Raw genomic sequence first — 17,766 nt, forward strand, 5'->3', positions numbered from 1 at the left:
CCAAATTTACCAAGTATCAATGTGGTTAAATGTCTGAAAAAAGGGGGTCCCGGACCCCCTGTTGAAGACCCCGAAATTAGAGAAAAGAAAATATGAGTTTTAAAATGTTTTCATAAAACGTGTCTTTTTTTTCTATCGTTTTAGCGATAGAAAAAAAAAATATTTTAGCCACATGTGTACAAGTGGCTAAAATATGTCTTTTTTTAAGCCGGCGATTTCTTTATTACTATTTACTGTAACACCAATAGATATACAAGGCCCATCTGCCCATGAAAGATTGCTGTGCATCTTAGGGAAAATGGGCTTATTGTGTGAGTAACAAAATGAGTAACGTTCCTTGGCTGCTAACCAATGCTAATAATGAACAAAATATCTCCCCTTCTGCACCTCACCTCACTCCCCCCCCCCCCCCTCCCCCAAACCCCCCCCAATCATCATCATCCCACAGTGGTACCCGAGCCTCCAGTTCCCAACTGGAGCGTGTGTTTTGGGGGGCAGATTTTTCGGCGGAGCGTGTTTAAAAGAGGGCAACGTCCTCTCTCAGCGTGGATTTGGCTTCAACGGCCAAAAACGGAGCCCGGCCGGGCGAGATGATTGCATCCCTTCTCCACCACGAACGAACGAACGAACGACACCAAAACCAAATCCCGTCCCTCCTTTGACCTGCTGGGGGTACCGCCCTACAGCCGCTGTTGAACACAAAGGCGGCACAAACCCGTGCCCCCATGGGATGATGCATGCATCTGGCGCCACCCCCAAAATAAAGGAGGGCGCTGCGTCTATTGCCCTCTGACCCCCTCTCCCCCCCTTGGCAGCCATCTTCTTTTTCTGCCCCGCGCAAGACGATGAGACGACACCCGGGGGTGGGCGGAGAGAGGCTATAACAGTTGAAACTTGTGACGGTTTATGAGTTTATGAATATCCTGTGTAAATTATGACTAGATGTACAAGAAGAGAAAAAAAATAATTACCACCAGAACCCAACTAAGCATTTATATTTACTATGTTACGACTTCGAGGGACAGAAGGAGGAGGAGTGTGTTGGGAAGGAGGTGGAGGAGTAGCGGCTGAAGGTATTGGACTTTGTTTCGTTTTATTTTTTATTTTTTATTTTTTTGCCATCCTTGGGGTCTTCCGGGGCTGAAAGCATGACGCTGGATTAAAATCCCTGGAAGGAAGTATGATGATGTAAATGATATTAGGGAAAAAAGAAAAAAAAAAACTCTCCCCTCCCCCCCCACCACCCCCAAAAAGCGGGAAAAAAAAGTCTAGAATCGGGGGAGGGTGGGAAAAGGGAAAAATCACGTCAGTTCAATGGGAATGAGAGAACTCGACCACGTGAGCAAAAAAAAACTTGATATAGAGAAAGAAAAGAAGAAAAAGATAACAAACATGGAGCACCAAAGTGTAGAACTTTAGGCTTTTTATGTGGTCATGTTGTGTGTCGCGTTTTTCGTTTCGTTAACGTTATTATTTTTGTTTGTTTGTTTGTTTGTGTTTTTCTCGAGAGAAGCGAAGGTCGCGGGGGTTTTTCGCGTTCCAGATCGATTCTTTGTTTTGTTTTTGTTTTTTTAGGGTCCTGTCCCATTTGCGTTCCTGTGAATAAGCCGAGACTCGTTGTCTTGACTTTAAAAAAAAAGAAGAAAAACTTTTGTCTGAGGCGACTTTTTAAGCGAACTGAGTTTTATTGTGCAAAGTACAAAGCTGCGATGCTGCGCCGCCCCGTACGTACGTACTCTGTTTTTAGGTATGTCTGTATGCAGTGAACGGGGAGAGAGAGAGAGAGAGACCGGTTCCGGGAAAGGCGTCTGCGTTTTGCATGTTTTCCCGCCCATCTCTCCCTTGCTTTGCCCCCCTTCTCTCTCTCTTTCTTTCTTTCTTTTTCCCGCTCTCTCTCTCTCTCCTTGATCCCGCCCTCTTCTTCTTCCTTTAACCCCTTCCTCCCCGCCTACCTTCCTTCCTTCGCCCCTCACCTCTTCTTCTCCCCCAGCTTTCTTTCTGCTCTTTAAAAGGCCTGGTGGTTTGTTTATAAGGGCCTCTGTTACATACAGTGTATGTACGGGGTTCATGTAGAAAGGTGTAATATATGTACATGCATCAAGAGACTCATCCTGTGCACACCTACGGTCGTGGGAACTCACCTCATAACAACACCACATAAGACCCACGATAGCCTGTGTATGACCTTATAAAGACATTTCCTTTTAATGGCCCAAGAGCGTAAAAAAAAACGGGGGGGGAAATTATTTAAAAAAGAATATAAAGAAGCATTTTTATAGATCTTGGACATTTTTCGAACACTCCATAATTAAAAAAAAAAATAAAACTCGTATTTAATTTGGAGTTAATGCTCTTCCTTAGCGTAACGATATAATAGTTTATCTTTCATATAAGCTTACGTTGTCACGGGTCACACGCGCGCACAAACACACACACACACACACACACACACAGAGTACCACGGACACACGACTGTTTTCAGACTGATATGTGAATGAATGCGGAGAAAGGAAAAAAAAACCACGAAAGCGGGTTTTATACCCTGTTTGTGAATAATAATAATTAAAAAAAGACAAAACAAAAAAAAAACAAGAGATTTTTCATCATCACCGCCTGTGTTGTCCAAACCACCACACACAACAACATCATCCTCCTCACTCACTGACCTCGCAAACAAAACGCATCGCCTCCCTCTCCATTTTGCGGTGGATATTTGACATATTACGCCTGTTGTTGTTTTTATGTGTTTCTAAGGCTTTGTGAACATATCTTGCAGCCCATTGCCTTGTGTGACCATGGCGTAGCCTCTTATCTTCCCTCCTGCTCCCCTTCCTTGCCTTCCCGCTGTGCTACTTGACTTGTCTCATCCTGTGCGTCTTACAGTTGTAACTCCAGTCCGGCCCTGCAGTATATTATCTATCTATCTATCTCCCTTTACGTACCATGATGACCATCACCTCCTCTCCCCCTCTCCCCTCGACACCTTATCCTTGGAGAAAAAAGAAAAAAAAGCTCAACACAAAAAATATGGCTTTGTTTGTTTGTAAAACTATCTCGTTTTCGCTATTCCGGTGTTAAACTTGGTTTTCGATTTTTTTTTCTTTTTTGTTGTCGTTGTCGCTGTTGCTGTTTATAACTGTCGTTTGCCGTTGTTTGGGGTAATTTTTAACTGCTCAGCCAAGCTAAGAGTTCTGCACTCTCTCCCCCCTCCACCCCGATCCCCCACCCCTCCCTCGGAAAACACACACATACACACGCACAGTATGCGCACGCACGCACGCACGCACACTCAATAAAACGGGGGCGGGGGGAAACAAGATGGCGATTTAAAAGACGACGAGCGATGCATAATTTCCGACTGAGTGATCAGCGATTTTTGATTAGGGCTATAAAATTATTTATCTACATAATCGACCCCTCAGTGTTTCTTTTTTTAAAACGAACGCGGCGGCCTGCTCGGTTTAAAAAGAGGAGTTTACGAAATAGAAAAAAAATGAGAGAGAGAGAGAGAGAGAGAGACAGTTGGCAAGTTGTGAGACAACCTTATAACACCGTGGAAAAGCCAGAGCGCGGGGAGAGATCTAGTTATATGCATGTTTCAGTTAAGCATTTCTACCATGTACCTAACCTAAATAAGGATGGGGAAATAGTGTTTATAATATATACCCATATTTGCATCTTTGAAATGAGAAACCTTTTCCTCCATCCAAGAATGTTGAATAGGTGACATGAACAATTAAAAAAAAGCAAAGACAAAAAAAAAGTTTAAACTTGCAACATAAAAAGAGAAAAGAAGAAAAAACCTAATTAAAAAAAAAAAAATGAGACGAAAAAAAAAATAAGGATTACATGAGGAGCCGTTAGCTTTGGCGTTTGAGGCCCGTCGATGTTAGCATTTTCCCTGCGTTGTTAATGATATACTATTTGGGCTGCGCTTTCCTCCCCCCAGCCTTCACAACCTCCTGGATGCTGGAAGTTTTTTGCATGACCATGATGTACAATGAAATACAAAAACCATGAATTGACGACTATCAAAAAGTGTTTGTCTGAGTGTTAGTTGGTCTTCATCATAGCTTTGTTATTCTTCGAACTTGGATCTTGAAAGTATTTAATAAAAATACTATTTCAGCACTGTTTTGTCTCTCAAGGCTGATTGTGTTTTTTTTTTGGGTTGTTTCACTAGGGATGTGACGATAAGTGATATTATCGTTTATCGTTATAAAAAACACTCACGATAATCGTATTGTGGAGATTACATTTATCGTGATATCGTCCTCCGTCATGCACTGGGATCAATTCACCTTTTATTTCCCGAGCTGCATAAGGGCCAAAGCGCAAAACCTCCTATCTGCAAATTTTATGATTTTTGGATTTCACTTGAAATGGGTACTATAGGCTATGCTGCACATGGTCAGTCTGTCTGCAAGATCGCTCTGCCCCTCATTTTGCCAAAAATGGCAGGTGACTAGAAATAGTTGATAGTTGGTTTTAATATTAATCACACATTTTCTTTTTCATTTTCCCAATAAAGTGATTTTTGCAGATAGGAGGTTTTGCGCTTTGGCCATATATTTATCCGGTTAAACCCTCTATTGGTAAAAAGTACTTATAATATACATACTTGATACAGTCTTTTTTTTTCACTATCTACCAAATCTCTTTGCCAAAGAATAGCCAATCTACAAGCTCACAACGTGTCGTGTTGCGACGCGTTGTGAGCTTGTAGGTCGGCTATTTTTTGGGCAAATGTTCCGCCCCAGGATAATGGATGTTGGGGATATTTTGATTATCGCGATAATATCGTAAATCGCGATTTCTTTGCTCACAATAATCGTGATATGAAATTTTAATATCGTCGCATCCCTAGACATCACACAAACTTTTTTCTTTCTTTTTTTTTTCTTACCACGTGTGCGTGTCACAATGGGTACACATTATTGTGTATCATTATTTTATGCTTTAACTATTGAAAAATAGCAGATATACAAGCTCACAGCGCGGCACCGCGTGCCGCGCTGCGAGCTTGTAGATCTGCTATTTTTGAAAAATCGTGAAAATTAGAATTTTGACCCGATTCTATAAGTGTCTTTTTAATCCTACTAAGGTTTTTTGAAAAACCCATGTTTCTATGTCAGCAATCTGGCTATAGCCGTCGTCAAAGAAAAGGTCCTTTTCACTTCACTTAACCGGAGCTCAGTTAGTCTGTTCTTGAGAGACTGCTATGTCAGTGGTGCTCAAACCTTTTCATGTGAAGGACCCCCAACGGACCCCACATCTCAAAATATTTAGTACCAGGGACCACTCCCAGAAGCAAAATTTGAGTTACAGACGTTTGCTTTAAAAAATACATATGTTCAAAGATTTGCAGACATTTTCACGACTTTTTCAAAAATAGCAGATCTACAAGCTCGCAGCGCGGCACTCGGTGCCGCGCTGTGAGCTTGTATATCTGCTATTTTTCAATAGTTAAAGCATTAAATAATTCTAGGCCTACATGGGTTAATGTTCAACAACGCTACAACCTGCGATCGTCCCATCCCTTAGACATCACACAAACTTTTTTTCTTACCACCACCCGCCTCCCGTTGTGCCTCTGTGTGAAAACGAGGCCTACTTCATAGTCATCATTCCAGTCATGTTTCAAACAAAACGGTTGTCGGGCAACGGTTTTGTTTCTCTGTCTGATGATGATCTTGTTTGAAAGGTAGCTAAGTCTTTTGGAAGGGCCTACCCGTCCCCCGCTCCCCCGGACGGACCTACCAGTTTGCCAGAATTTTCCTAATAAATCAAACTACTTTTTTCCCCCGGTCGTGGGTTAGCATACTATTAATTCTTCCACTGCAACGTCCCTAGAGTTAACACGTGGGCTGCCATTGTTTAGAAAATTCGATGTGCTGTAGAGAGCCGCTGTTCATGTTCACGCTTTATTTTGAAGATCCCTGGAAGCCACGTGCGTGTGCATGTTTTGTAATCTGACTATTTTAAAATGGACGTCCGTTTGTTTGCATTCGGTCGCGAAACTAATATCCTAACCGCGGCCTATCGTCACGGACCAGTGTCGCCGTGAAAAAGAGCGGCTCTTGGCGTTCTGGAAGCAGATTTCGAGATAAAGACGTTTTCTTTGCATCAGCATAGAACCAGAGCCTATGGAGAATAGACACTCCATGATGCTGGCGGCCGCGTTTGCATGATGGGATGTGTAGTGTTTTCGCTAACCAGCCAGCTACCGCGGCCGATGTTTATCTGGTAACCATGGCAACAATTAACTCGTTCCTGGACGAGATAACGCTGCCCCTTATCTCATTCCTGGACGTGTTAGGGACAGGAAGTGTTAAAGGAGAATCCGTTATGATCTCACAGAATGACTGATAGATTTTTATTTATTCATCTCGGCTCCACCGCAACTCGGACCGCGAGCAGTGGGGTACAACGCCAAGTCGCTTATTTATTACCATAACATCAGATTACGGTAAAAAACAGCTAATCCGGAATTCTCCTTGAACTCAAATCATTATTGATGTAATAAAGCCACCAGTATCCGTTTTTAAATTTCATTTATTTACTTTCCCCAATTTTTTTTTTTTTTTTTTTTTTTAGACTGACTCACAGTCGTGAGTCACGACCCAAAATCTGAGCAGATGGTAAATATGTTTAATGTTTAAAAACGCTACAACCTGCTGGGCGGTGGCGAGTTACCGTCCAAGTGTTGGCCTCAACCATGTGAACCCTTATTCCGTGCGCGTCACAATTTAGCCAACATTCTGTGAAAATTGCATGTCTACAAAGCACACATCCTTTTAGATCAGCTGTTTCAGCAAAGTGACTTAAATGATAATTTAAGGACTTTTAAGATCTTTTTATAATTAGTTTTCCTGTTCTTTTTTCACATTAACATCACCATTAAATCCTATTGTTTAGTAATACAATGCCATTGGCCACGATATTTGCATATAAATATCCCCCACAGGGGCTGACATTCACACCTCCCAGAGAAGTTGAAATTCCAGCGTCTGGACGAACAACATCTCACTTTTTAACTGAAGCTATTCCTCACTAAAACATTAAAGGAGTAGTTCACCACTTTTCAACCTGTCTTCATATAATAGGTCCTCACTAATGTTCATAATAAAATAGCAGAATTTTTTTCTATTCAGTCTGGGTCTCATAGGAGAGCTGTCAAATCCTTCCTACCGGTGACATCATCGTTTGACAAAAAAATAAATTAAATAATATTTTTGAAAAAAAAGAAATCGATTTTTATTATCACGAGAACAATGGCTTCCACTTTAACATTGCAACTTTTTCAGGAATAGAAAGCCTGCAGTTTCTATTAGCTTGCATTTCCCATTGATGATGTCACCGGTAGGAAGGATTTGACCCACCCACAGCTCTCCTATGAGACCCAAACTGAGTAGATTTTTTTTTATATTTTATCATGAACATTAGTGAGGACCTATTATATGAAGATAGGTTGAAAAGTGGTGGAGTGCCCCTTTAAGTAAAATGCCTGTAATGTTTTTTTTCGTAATCATTAGAATGTATAGAACACGTGCATATGTTAATATTGTGAATATGCAAATTAGAGAATGATTTATGATTTATGGCTATAAAATCTTACAAAAACATTATTAATTTTTTAACATTACATTTTACTGTGATTAGGACTGCTACACCATCTGATTTTTTTTGGCCAGTAGAAATTAATTCGGGTCTTGCAGGGTTAAGTGGTTAATAACATGAGCGGATGGCTGGTCCCGCTCCACTAAGACTGTTTAATACAAAGCCATAGCTTGTTTATCCCTGCTGCCCGGGTAGCACTGAATGAATGCCACCCAGCACAGGCTGCTGTGGGGCCTAAACAGAGCTGCCTATCATCACACCATTCACATGATCCAGTCTTTGATTATGTACAGGACAACCTCTGCATAGCTACCCATGGCTGCCAACACACACGGGAGTCAAAAAGAAATGTAAGCCCTACGTTATGCTCCCGACTATTCAATTAATAGCCGATCTGCAGGCTCACAATGCGTCACAATGTGAGATTTATGGTGAACTTGTAGACCAGCAATTTTTCAAAAGATTTGGGCACATTTTGAAAGCGCTTTTTCTTCTTTTTTTTTAAGAAGAAAGAAAATGTGTTAATTCTTAAGTACTTTTGTTACTTTTAAGTACATTTTGATGCCAATTCTGTCGTCATTTAGTAAAATCTTGGAATGCAGGATTTTTACTTGTAATGTGTATTATATCTAAAATGACAGACACTTTCCTGGTCGATCAGAGTAACGTTAACTCCATAGACACATACAAAACATAGAAAGTACACCACCTCTTCTTGGTACTTCTTACACCACTGCTCTCATGTTGGACTCATATTAAGCGCAGCAGAGTGGTGAATAATGCTCCAGCCTTATTTAACAAAGGTATCCTGGTGCTTCTTTATGATGGGGGTTTATTTTAAGGTGTGTGTGTGTGTACGTGTGCGTGTGTGTGTGTGTGTGTGTGTGTGTGTGTGTGTGTACGTGCACGTGCGTGCGTGCGCGTCCGTCCCTGAGATGTAGGACAGCTCCCTTTGGGTTCCCTTTTTTGCTCCATGTGATTAATGAGGCAGGCTTCAACCCGGCAGGTTAACGTCATCCTCTTCCTCAAAGACATGGAGGAGTTGGATGAAGGTGTCCAGTCGGTCGGTTATCCAGCGTGTCTCCTAGACAACTCTTGTTAGCCTCCTCTAATCCTCTGGACTTCCCTGTCACCGCCGCGGTCACCGGGGAGATCACACTGACCCCTCTATAGCCTGTCATTAGCCAGACTGGTAACTAGGGCTGGGACCATATTATCACGATTAGGGGTGGGCGATATGGTGATAAATAATCGTTGAGATGATTCAATGTCTCCACGATATGCCTTTTCAGAGATATCGTCTATATCGTGATACAATGAGGGAGCCTTATAAATAAATCCTGTTGAATTGTTGATACAGAGATTCATTGCAGAATTAAATTAAACCTGCATTTTTGTCTAAATCAGTAGTTCTTGAACTTCAAAATGTCAAGGTCTCCCCTTAACTCTGACAGTATACAAATGAAACCAAATGGACCCTTACGTGTCCATTTGGTTTCATTTGTATGCTGTCAGAGTTACAGTACATACTTAAGGATCAATTTAGACCTCCCGAAAGGAACCCAGAAAGTCCCTGGACCCCACTTTAGAGGACCACTGGTCTAAATGGTCCGTTACTCCTTTTTCTTTTAGTTTGTGTTACCTTGTACTTGAAAAATAACCATAAAAACCAACTTGAAAAAGAATCGTGATAAGATTGTGTATCGTGATACAGCTTGGGGAAATATTGTGATATTGTAATTCCATATCAGATATCACCCACCACTACTCATGTTAGGATATCTGTGGCGATACGTGGCCCTCGATAACAATAATATCAAGATGAACGATATCTGCGATACTCGATATGTTGCAAGAAATGACATCAACGATATCACAATATCTGTAACTGAAAAAGAAAGGAAAAAAATACCCATAAAAGCAAAAAACCTGGAATTATGCAGTTGATAATCTGAAATCTTATTAGATTGTTGTAGATAATAAATAAGGTACAAAAAGTTGTATTCATAGTGCCTCCTCCTCTCTAACAGTAAAACACTGACTGTAACCTGTAAAATAACCCCTCTCTAAAATATCTTAATGCACTCTGCGGCAACCCAAGGAATCCATGCACGGTGTAATAAAATATCCATATTTTTCCAGCAGCTATCGATATATTTATCGCGAGAGGGAGTGTCGCGATATATCGCAATATCGATATTTTGGCACATCCCTATGGAGAAAACAAAGAGCCTTCTTTGTTCCCTATGCAGACACAAAGAGTTTCCTCAATTATTGGCCTAAAAATATATCTATCCATGAACTCAAGTCTCCATGTGGTGACTGGTGAGTAATCAATAGGAAGAATAGGCACTGTGGGGACTTTTAAGACCTTACTACCTAAAACAAAAAAGAAAGAAGTCTTTCGCTGCATCAAAAGTAATCTTCAAACTACTGTATACTATAAACTGGTCAAACATTGGCCAAATTGTTAGATAATATAAGAAAGAGTCAAAGACTACCGGTATCTGCTATCTTTTATAATATTTATCAGTGGAACCGAGTCAAACTAAATTGAATACAATTCCATGTGGATTACATTGTAGATCGGCTATTTTCAAATAGCCTATAAGTATACATATAGGGCTTAATATATGATCTGTAAAAAGTTCAATATTTGCCCCTGAGATGTAGTGGAGTAGAAGTATCAAGAATTGAAAGAATCGAAACACACCAGTAAAGTAAATGTACCTCAACATTGTACTTAGTTACTTTACACCACTGGTTCTCAACCTGTGGGGGTCCCCAAATTATGTTGGGGGGTCCCCAGATGATTCACTTAATGTGCAAAGTTGTTTTCTCACTCAACAGTAAACAAACCAACATAAAGTTTAAGTGTATATATAGAGGGTATCTGCACATCTCTAAAGTGACAATTTAAGAACTTTTTAATACCTCTAAAATGACAAATGAAACATTGGCCAAATTGTCAAATATTAGAGGCTGAAATTGTAGCCGATCAGTGTGTAGCTCTGCTATTTTCACAATAGAGCCGTGTTATACAAAATGTAATTCCTCAGCTCTTAGTGCTCGTCAGGGTGGGGGTCCCCAGTTAAAATATGATTATTTTGGGGGTCGTAGCCTGAAAAGGTTGAGAACCACTGCTTTACACCACTGCAACCCTTTTTCCTGATTCCAAGCGCCCTGTTTTATCCAAACACAACATTTTGCTTAGAAAACGGCAAGAAGAAAGCCATGGCTTGATAATAATTTCATGAATGAATGATAACCCACCTTTTTGAAGAATATATATAGGTATATAAATAAGAAATTGAGTGAAAGTTGCAGTTATATATCAGTGATATTAACATTTCAGTTATGTCAATATGTTCAAATAATGTGCAAAAAAACGAACAGTTTTGCCTGTCAGGTATTTTGATTCATAATATCTTTCTCTTACTGTTGTACTTCCGCATAGCCTCATTTGAGCACAAACTACGAATGCCCAGCTAAATTATTGATAGGAACCAAATGGACTGTTATGGGTCCATTTGGGCTCCTATCAATAATTTAGCCGGGAACCCTCTGGAAAACCCCCTCAAGGACCCCTGGAGGTCACCGGACCCCACTTTGAGAAACACTGGATAACGGCTCCTTCTCTGGCGATCGATGCATTTTAATGACTTTTCCCATCTTTGCAGAACAGAGAGACAGACAGTATGGGGATGGTTCAGATAAGATGACAAGAAAGATAAGTTGTCGGTCATGGGGGAAAAAAGGTATGCAAACGGTCTGTCTAAACATGTGTTTGATCACTGTATTGTTTTATGGTTGCATTAATAAATCTCTCACCCAAGTCCCGACGGGCCTAAATCCCCACCCTAGTGCTTCTGTTTTCTTCCCAAAGGGTGGTGTGTCTATGACAGTGGTTCTCAACCTGCGGGTCGGGATCCCCAAATTATTTTTGGGGGGGTCCCCAGTTTTTTTTTTTTTACTTAATGTGCAACATTGTTTTCTCACTCAACAGTAAACAAGCCAACATAAAGTTTAAGTGTATAGAGGGTATCTGCACATTTCTAAAGTGACAATTTAAGGACGTTTTTAATACCTCTAAAATGACAAATTAAACATTGGCCAAAATGTCACAGGCAGAAATTGTGAAAATAGAATCTACATGCTCGGCTATTTAGATTGGCTATTTTCACAATAGAACCTTGTTATACAAAATGTAATGCCTCAACTCTTAGTGCTCGTCAGGGTGGGGGGTCGCGGTCTGAAAAGGTTGAGAACCACTGGTTTATGAGTTTCACGTAAAGAATAAGCGCACAAATGAAACCAATTCTAAAATTGTTCAAATGGAGTTTGAAGTAACATAATAGGAAGGGGGCGTGTCTGATCAAATGAATAAGCAACTTAAAAAAGCTGTCTGGTGTGCTCACAAAAGCCTTAAGTAGACGTTAAAATGACCCCAAAGTGCCAAACATGTCAAGAAAGTGAAATATCACTTCAAGTTGGGGCATCTGGTAGGAGTTCAGTTTATTCTGGCGTTTCCATCGCCCTCTGGTGGAGAGAGACATGCACATACACAGGCCTTAGAATAGCTTCTCATCGCTATAAAATACATTGTCATCTACAGTAGGCCTCAGACTCCAACTGATGCATTTTCTAGAAACACACATTCAATAACAGTCTGGTGACACCTACTCAGGTGGAAAAGTGCAATTCTTTATTCTTAAAGCCTTTACAAAATAAGAAATTGGAGAATAGCAACAACAAAAAAAAGAATACTGATCTACCAGCTCACAACATGTCATGATCCAATCCAGATTAATAACATAAAGCCGGATTAATAACACTAGTCCTTTTCCCGTGGTTGTGTTGTGTACCGAGGTGAAAGTATCGGCTCGTAGGATTTAAGACATACGTATCAGTGATGTCGGTCATCTCCAAATGCGGGCACTGTTTCACCCGTTTATGCCCATATATGGTGTTAAGACCTGAAAAATACCAAAAAATGTCTTCTAAATCCTAATAGTTATCAGAAAAAACGTATGTTTCTTTATCTGTGGTGCTCAAAGTTTTTAATGTCAAGAACCCCTAGGAATTATGTATTTGACCGCGGACCCACTTCTGAAAAATAATCTGTTCCAGGGACCCGCCTCCAGAAGCAAAGATTTGAGTTAAAAAAAAGTGCTTTAAAATAATATATATATTCAATGATTACATGTTTTTTTTCAAAATAATGAAAGGACCACCGCTCATCTGCCAGTAGATTTAGGTGAGGTGCTGGAACCAAAATGGAGCAAGATTAAAGGGAGTCTCCGCAATCTCAAAATTGTGCAAAAATCAAGTTCTTTAGTTTCAGTTAAATAAAGTGCAAGCTTTCGCTCATAGACCTTCAGGCATTTTTTTCAAAAACAGCAGATCTACACTGAGTGCCGCGCTATGAGCTTGTATGGCTGCTATTTTTGAAAAGCCAAAGTATTACAAAATAATAGTTAAAGTGGTTACAGTATGTGACACATACAGCGTATCCGGTCGCCCTAGGTTAACCTTGAACTGCCTTGTTGAAATCGTGCTGTTCAAATAAACCTGCCCTGCCTGGCATGCCAAGCATTGCAGTGGCAGCAAATAGCACTCATAATGGGTGTGGCAGAGATTTAGGTTAGGCTCCAGAGACCAGAGCCATGGGTGTGGCAGTGTGCCAGCATAGATTTAAAAAGATTTTCAAAAATGTTGTGAGCTTTTAGATTGGCTAAAGGCCTGTCCATACTTTGACCGAAACCGCCGTTTTCGGTCAAAAGGTCCTTTTCAACTATAAAATTAAATTCCTAGAAAGTTCTGGAATGCTTTTTCTCAGAACAATAGTTCTGAAATTTGCACAAGGAGATGTTGTGACTCGCCGAAATCTAGTTCGGTGAAACGGCGAACGTGATTGGTTGGTTGGATCACATGTGTGTTCACAAGAAGACGGGTGCTGGTGGCCACAACACTGTCCCAACACTGTCCCAAAGCTGTTCATCCAGCTGCAGTGGCTCGGACCCCCGCCGGTAGATGTGCTCGGCCTCCTCCTCAGCTGCACAAAGCAGGGCAAAATCCTCCTCCTCCTCTGCCTCCTCGTCTTCCTATCCTCCTCCATAACCTCCACAATACGTGCCACCGCTTCCAACTTTTCCATCTCCGCCATCGCTGCTGTTGTCTCTCTCTCTCTCTCTCTCTCTCTCTCTCTCTTCTCTCCTGTTCTCTTTCTCCTCACAATGCGTCTCGCCGCCTCCTACACCACACGCAGCGTGGTGTACGCTTTTCCCCGAACCCCCCGAACAGGAGCGAAGTATGAACATCCGACGCTTTTTTTCGGAAAAGATAAAAAATAAAAAAGTTTATTTTTCAACCGAAAAGTTCGGTTCTGTCGAAGTATGGAGAGGCCTTTATTATCACTAGTTTGGGTCCTGAGGAAAAAAAAACGAATTTCTCTTTTGGTTCTTGAGTTAAAAAGATTGTTCTAGACCATTGGTTCTCAAAGTGGGGTTCGGGGACCCCCAGGGGTCTTTGAGGGGGTTTTAGGGGGTCCCCAGCTAAATGATAGTTAGGAACCAAATGGACCCTTATGGGTATATAACTCGGAGACTGGTTCCATTTGTACACACTCTTGAGTTAAATGAACGTTGATTTTACTATAGAAATTGGGGTCCCACAGATAGAAATGCCATTAAATGGGGGTCCGTAGCCTATAATGCATGTCAAATTGGGGTCCTTGAAACTAAAATGGTTAAGAATCACTGCTAGAGCGGTAAAAATCTTCTCTTATGGGGGTCTGTGGCATATCTTTTCAAATGGGGTCGACAGGCTAATAAGTCTCAATTTGGGGGTCCTTGACATGAAATACTTTCAGAACGACTGGTCTAGACAATCACACAGGTTATGGTGGTCGGTGAGGTGTCGCTGTTACTACATCTCATCTTTTCGACACCCGACTCTAACCCTCACCCTAACCTTAACCTCCGTGGAGTGAGTCGCTAACCCTCCGGTCGAAATGATGGGCGTTCGCAAAAGCGAGATTTCCCCCAACCCGTTGTCTTTAATCCCCGTAACCGACTGGGGTTATGACCAGCGGCGCGCTGTCGTCCACCCCGCAGTAGAAGTACGGGAGGAGGGTTCCAGTGAAGGTGTAGCCGGTGAAGGAGTAGATGTGAGACTTGGAGTGGACATCGTAGAAGGACACCTGTCCCTCCTCGTAGTCCACAAACACTCCCACCTTCCTGAGCTTCCGCGGGAAGAGCAGCACCGGAGGGTCCGTGCCGGCCTTGTAGCCGTCCCCCAGCGTTATCGTCCAGTAGCCGTGCTCGGGCGATACGGGCAGCGACTTGGTCCTGTCTATGGACTCCCTGACCACCCCTAGGGCCCACTTGTTCTTCCCCTCCACCTGCACCTCGTAGTAGAACTTCCCCGAGGCGTAGCCCTGTGTCGCCACCACGGCCGCGCCCAAGAACCCGGTGAAGCGCTTGTGGTTGAAGGGCCTCTTCTGCCACTTCCCCTCCCGCACCTCCTTGCGGTTGCGGGAGAGGGTGAGCGAGCGGTGCGCTGCGTCGGGGTCCAGCGTCACGTCCATGGCGAACTGCTTCATCCAGCGCAGCCTCTGGTCGGGGAACTTCTCCATCTCCTTGTTGAGCCGGTCCTCCAGGTCGGAGAGCTCCCGCCGCGCCGTCGCCTCCAGCTCGCCCACGGCGCTCCTCAGCGACTTCCGGATGTTCTCCTCGTCCGCGCCGAGGCCGCTCCCGCCGCTGAACTCGGGCCAGTCGGTGACGTGCGGCAGGCCGTAGAGGGAGCGGGAGCTCTGCAGCACGCGGAAGGGGTCCTCGTTCTGCGAGAGCGCCGCCATCTCGCCGCCCCTCTGCCGCAGCGCCTTGATCTCCAGCTTCAGCCCCTTGGTCAGAGAATTGCATCAGAATAATGTCAAATCTGGGAATACATTTCCTTGCCAAGAAACGTCTTCACCAATATGTGTGTAAAGGTGTCTAGTAAGTAACACATCTAACAAAGTTTGAAATTCAAAATTCCATTTCTTGGGCTAAAAATGGCTCCCACAAAACTGTGAAAAGTGATGACTCATCACTAAACCATCGTTTTGTGGGTCGTTTTTAAGGATTTTTAAGGACAAATGCTTGCAATGGATTCAGAATCATGATAAACCCCAAATTAGACCCCTCACATGCTACTTAAAGCAGATCTTTTTTTCTGGGTATTTTCTTACTGTAAAAATTCTCCTAGGAATTTTTAATTTCACTTTACTTACTTTACTTTATTTGCAGATTTAGGACAGGACAGTCCCAGTTCATGAACAGAGATATTGACTATGCCAATCGAATTTCAACCTTTGTTACTGTAGATGCATTACTAGACACCTTTACACACATACTGGTGAAGAAATGTCATATTCCCAGATTGTATTAATATCCCCTGACTACCTTGATGAAGCCCTCGGCCCTCCGCTCCACCGCCGCCTGCTTCTTCTCGATGGCCCAGCGCAGCTCCGACTGGCTCCTCTCAGCGGCGGCCACCAGGGCGCTGAAGACCTGCGCGCTGTCGGCCACGTCCCTCTCGGCGTCCTTCCGGCACAGCTCCAACGAGTGCTTGATGTCCCGCACCTTCTGCTGCCGCTCCTGGATCATGTGCTGCACCTTGAAGTGGTTCCTGCGCAGCTGCGCCTGCCTCTCGCCGCACTCCATCTCCAGCAGGCAGGCGTTGTGCGTGTCGTGGTCCTTCTCCAGGCACAGGTGGCACACGCACTGCTGGTCGGTCCTGTGATGAAGGCAATTCATATTATTATACACACAGGTGGCACACGCACTGCTGGTCGGTCCTGTGGTAAAGTTCATTTATGTTATTATATTACGTTGCTTATAGCATTCATGAGCTTGTTTTCTTAAACACTTGGATGCCATTATTTTTGTAATTGTTTGGATACAGAGTCATTCACTGCACTTTATTCTGAAGAGCCCCGGAAGCCACGATCGTCTCCATGTTGTGGAAATTCACGGTCTTATGATGTGGATCCGGATGTTTACTTTCACACGGAAATGAAAAATCAAACCTCAGTACGAAGTGAAGCAGTGAATTTTTATTCTATGTGTTCTAGAGCTATGAAATCTGTGTTCTAGATCTATACATTCTGTGTTCTAGAACTATACTTTCTATGACTTGTATTTTTATGAATTCTGAATGAATGAATGAATGATTTTGTCTGGAGGGCCAAGTGAAGCTTGACCAATCCTCAATTCTGCATGCACGGGACATGTACGGGACAGACAAAGCCACTCCTTGGAAGCGGCTTTCACAGCTTCAAAAATGCTAACCGGCGATCGAAGCGTTTTTGGAGAGATAAAGCTGTCTCTGCAGCAGCAATGAATAGGAGCCTATGGAGATGGCACGCTTCCTGATGATGTTGCATCATGGGATAGACGGTTTTTTCCCCTCACCAGCCGCCGCCGCACCTTTTTACCTGGTTACCATGGTAACCAGCTAACACGTCCCTGGACGTGATAATGGGCGGTGGAGTCGCACCGATAGGAAATTGATTCTTATCACGTTCCTGGACGCAATTGGCATCGGAAGTGTTAAGTAAGGGTTTCCACGGTCACCTGCAGAACCAGTCCAGCAGCACGTGGTGCTCGGGGCACATGCGGTCCTCCATCTTCTCTGTGGGGTGGATGAGCGTGTGGCGGCGCAGGCCGGCCACACGGCGGTGCGGCTCCAGGTGGACCTCGCAGAAGGAGGTCCGGCACTGCAGGCAGAACTTGGCGGCGCTCAGCTTCCTCCAGGTGCAGATGTCGCAGGACGCCGTCCCGGCGCCGTGTTTGGCTTCGTCTGCGGCGCTGCTCTGGTCCCTCATCTGTAGGGATGGACCTTGTTAATTTTTATTGATAATGAGCACCTTATCAATGCTGATTTATTGAGCCAGGCTTTTGTCCGTCACATCACGTCATGTCACACTTTTGTCCCTACTCTTATCTCCGGCACCGTTGCCCCTATCCATGCCAAACTTTGCACACACACTCCTTGGCTGGCAAACCACAACCTTCAGCCCTAACTTCTCACATGGCCCTCTTCTAGCGCCACCATGAGGCAGATTCTTGCAAAACACGTTTTTGTTCAATGCTCCTACAGATT

General features: G+C 43.1%; 2 protein-coding genes across 11 annotated transcripts in view; both read left to right on the forward strand.

Moving 5' to 3' along the window:
* The window catches only part of LOC308303579 (calcium/calmodulin-dependent protein kinase type II subunit gamma-like), a 102,907-nt gene extending 98,817 nt beyond the window's left edge, over positions 1-4,090 (forward strand). For all 8 annotated transcript variants that reach the window (XM_080747987.1, XM_080747980.1, XM_080747983.1 and 5 more), the window contains one exon: positions 449-4,090. The gene's annotated coding sequence lies outside the window, so the exon portion shown is untranslated. The remainder of the gene's footprint in view (positions 1-448) is intronic.
* eef2k (eukaryotic elongation factor 2 kinase) overlaps positions 1-17,766 on the forward strand; it is a 369,092-nt gene that overhangs the window by 227,888 nt on the left and 123,438 nt on the right. The gene's annotated exons all lie outside the window — the stretch shown is intronic.

The sequence above is a fragment of the Nannobrachium achirus genome, assembly GCF_963921795.1.
Source record: "Nannobrachium achirus genome assembly, chromosome: 18".
Lineage (NCBI taxonomy): Eukaryota > Metazoa > Chordata > Actinopteri > Myctophiformes > Myctophidae > Nannobrachium > Nannobrachium achirus.